This window comes from Sminthopsis crassicaudata, chromosome 3 (genome assembly GCF_048593235.1).
Source record: "Sminthopsis crassicaudata isolate SCR6 chromosome 3, ASM4859323v1, whole genome shotgun sequence".
Taxonomy (NCBI): Eukaryota; Metazoa; Chordata; class Mammalia; order Dasyuromorphia; family Dasyuridae; genus Sminthopsis; species Sminthopsis crassicaudata.
In genome coordinates this window covers 247,510,268-247,514,537 of record NC_133619.1, presented here as the reverse complement: position 1 = coordinate 247,514,537, position 4,270 = coordinate 247,510,268, and positions in this window count along the sequence as shown.

The window sequence follows — 4,270 nt, the reverse complement described above, 5'->3', positions numbered from 1 at the left end:
TAATGTTTGCACTCACAAGCATAACTATGAGTAGGTATTGTAGTAGTTAAGTTAAATTCAGTTTGAGTAAAGCAAGCAGAGAGATCAATCTGTTCTGGGACCTTATGTGAGCAGTAGATCTTGGGTAATTTTTCATAAATTACTGTAGGTACTGATAAATAAAAGAATAAGATTTAAGGACAAAAAGAAAATATTTGTAGCTTTCAAGAGGTTTCTTTTTGGTTGAAATTCATATAGAAAAACATAAACACTAATTCTTGCTGCAATATTTGTAAATATTTGGAGATATGTATTTATATATATGTAAATGCACACACACACGCACACACACACACACACACACACACACACACACACACACACACACATATATATATATATATATATATATATATATATATATAAAATGTGTGTATGTGTATATGTATAGTATGGAACAGGTCTAAGGTTTATGGAGCCAATTACTTTTACCCTAGTCTTCAAAAAATGTATCCATTTTATTTGCAAATCTATCTTTAATACAAGGGTGAAATGAAGCCCTATAGAGTCTTTGTAAATATTGAGGAAGTAGTAGTATTTTAACATTTTCTATGTAAATTCCAGATATAAATTATATTTATTCTATTAATCTAGACATTTTTCATTTTTGTAAGCATTCAGTTAAGTTATTAACTTTGTGATTTATAATATCCATGTCAATTTCAAAGAAATGACTTGAATGCTATGAATATTTCCTTCTTGACTTTTAGATATATACATACAAATATATAGATATATATGTACACATATATACATGTATGTATCTCTCTATATATATTTGTATATATCTATATCAACTTATATACACACTCTTCCTCATATTTCTCACATACAATTCTAAGATCAGGAGTGTGTATGTATATATAAATGCATATAAATTTTATTATTCACAATAAATTTATATAAGTTGTCCCTAAGGTCTTAGAGCAGTTTTAAGCTTTAATAGCTTAAAGCTTGAGACTTTTGGCTTCAATTCACCACTGGTCTACCACCTTGCACTGAAGAGTTCAAGTAACAAAGCATCTCTATACTCACACAGTTATTTCTGTTGCTCCTTCACTCCATCAATATAATTCTAAATCCGGCTTCAGAGTATGTGTATACATAAAACACATATACTTTTTGTTAATATGGTGGGATCTACGTTTATGCAGTTTAAATAGAAATATATGCATATATCTACATATAGGAGAGACCTTAAAGTAGTAAAATTCTTCAACTCATCACTGGCTCATTCTTTTGCATGATTCCAGAGGAGAAAGTGAGATTAGTGACTTTATACAGCCCTCTCTCACTCCAATCCAATTCATTTGCATGTTATGGCATTGCCTCTCTGATATAATGATCCTCTTCAAGAATGAAGGACAAACAATAACAAGATGTACACACATACCCACACACACACATGCATTTATGTATAGCCAGTAAATCCTGTTAAAATGAATAATGTGTATGTGGCATTTAATCAAAAGTTTTTCTTTCTAGATAAAGTATTTGTTTAAAGAAACCTCATTTTCTCCTTCTTTATTTGTCTTTAGAAGTAAAAGAAACAGGAAGATAGGTAGCAGGAAGTAACTATTGAGCTACAATGGCATTTAGGATGAAGCCACATCAATTAATGAAAAAATAAATCCTATCAGTGGCAGAATTTAACAAATCCTTATATGTCCCTCTGAGAATATTTTGGGTTTATGTGGCTTGTGGTTCTTCTGTAACGATTAATACCAGTAATAACAAAAAGCACATCATTCTCCTTAGCTCTGAGATCTGGTGATAGGAATGGAAGGACACTTCCTGAGTCTTGGGAACCTTTATGAAAATTTTTATTGGTTGCTTAGTATAGTGGAAGGCAAAACATATCTATGGAATGATTTTTAATATATTTTAATCTTTCCTCCAATTACAAGTTAAAACATTTTTTAATTTAAAAATGTTTTGAGTTTCAAATTTGTTCTATCCCTCCTTCCTTCCCCTTCTTTCTCCCTGAGACAGTAAGCAATCCAATATAGGTTATACTTTCTATGTAAATGTAAATAATGTAAATTATTTTACAAAATGCAATAATGTAAAGCATTATATGGAATAGTTTTTTGTTTGTTTGTTTGTTTGTTTTATTTGTTTTTTTTTTTTTTTCCTGAGGCTGGGGTTAAGTGACTTGCCCAGGGTCACACAGCTAGGAAGTATTAAGTGTCTGAGACCAGATTTGATCTCGGGTCCTCCTGAATTCAAGGTTGGTTCTCTATCCACTGCGTCACCTAGCTGCCCCTGGAATAGTTTTTTAAAAGTAGTGTTTAGGGGGAATAAATATTTGGGGACTAGAAAGAGAGCAAGCTTCTCTGCTTAGAGAGACCAGGTATTTCTGACTATTTACTTTTTATGAACTTTCCACAATTTTACACTTCCACCATTCACCATAATTTACCTGAAAATGTCCCTGAAAAATGGAAACAGAGGCAGAGATATGATTTTCCCATTCAATGTTTTTGAACCACTAACAAGATATTTTCTTTCAGTAAGTATCTATAACCACTTCCTATCCTTTTCTCTCTCCCTTGGTTTCTGGCAACCACTTTCATTTTTTTTTTTTACCATTATTAGCAGAACCAGTCTTCTCTAGGCATCTGCAAATGTTTGAACAACCACACAAACATGCATTTGAAGGTCCATTGCTTTCTGGTCTGAGAAGATAAATTTGCATGAAGACTAAGAGTTCAGTATTAAGAATTATAACTCATTAAAAACGTAGCAGTATTTGCTGTCCTTCTTGAGTGATTATGAGTAGCTTGGAATGTGTTTAGTGTTAGATTTTAGCCTTGGTGAAGTTGAAAATGAATTGATTAAAAATGCCCTTAGTTCTGAGTTATCCAGGGTTTAATTTTTAATCTTTACCTGCAAGATTGGAAATAAAATGGTGAGTAGAGATGGTTTCAAAGATATATAGAAAGACTTGTATGAATTGATGCAGAGTGAAGTAAGAAGAATCAGGAGAATAATTTTTATTATAGCAATATTTTTCAAATAAATAGTTCTTACAATATAAAAGCTCTCGTCAGTGCAATGACAAATCATGAATTCAGAAGATTTATGAATAAGAAAGCTGCTCACTTCACGGCAAAGATGTGCAAATTGAGAAAAATATTTTTGGATGTGGCCAACATAGAAATTTGTTTTGTTGACTATACTTATGATATAATATAGTCATGTTTTCTCCCTTCCTTCCTCCCTTTCTTTCTTATTTTTCTTTCTTCTCTCTTTTTCTCTGTCTTTAGTTTCCTCTCTCTGTCTCTCTTTTCCTTTCTTTTCCTTTCTCTTTTCCTCTGTCTCTGCTCTGTCTGTCGGTTTCTCTTTCCCTTTGTATGTGCTTATCTCTCCGTCTTTGACATGGCAGGTGGAAAAGGGGAAGTAGGAAGGAGGGAACAAATACTTGGTAATTGAAAATAAAAGCAGATCAGTAGAGGAGCCTGCTGCTTATTTTTCCATTTGCAGAAAAAAAAACCTCACTATAGTTAAGACAAATCATTTTATTTATAGAAAATGTATTGATGGTTTTCAAGTTCAACTTTTACCACTCTTCATATATTTCTTTCCTGCGCCTACATGGTAAAAACCCATCCCTCATAATAAAGAATAAAAAAGAAAAATATAAAACATTTCAGCAAAATGAACCAATATGTCAAGTGATCCTGAAAATGCTATGCACTATATCCCACACCCAAACTTCCCACAAAACCCCAACTTTTCTAAAGAAGGAAAAGTGGTGCATTTTCTCATCTATTCTTTGGAGACAAGTGTGAAGACCAATCACTTAAAGAGTAAGAACACTTGGCCAGCTTGATTTTGGCAGGGTAGCAACAGGAACACGCTGAGCACTGAAGGCATAGAGTACATGAAAGCAGCTGCCAGGTTTGCCCGGGTGTACAAAAACCTCCATTTCTGTGAGACTATTTGGTTCTGAGTGAATCAGCCCTAATTAGGAACAGATGGAAAAGAAGGAGATAGGAGACACCAAGTCGGGTATTTACTTATGCAGATAGTGACCATATAAAAGGACATAGTAAAAGGGTCTCCCTCAATTTTTCCACTGTCCACTCTTGGACCAGATAGTGGGATTGTTAGGAGATAAAGATTCAACACGACTTTGACTAAGAAAAGAGATTTAAGAACGCAGAATTTATATCTTAAAGACGAGTCACATTTTGCTGCCTGGTCTTTGAGTTTGGTTAGAAAGCCT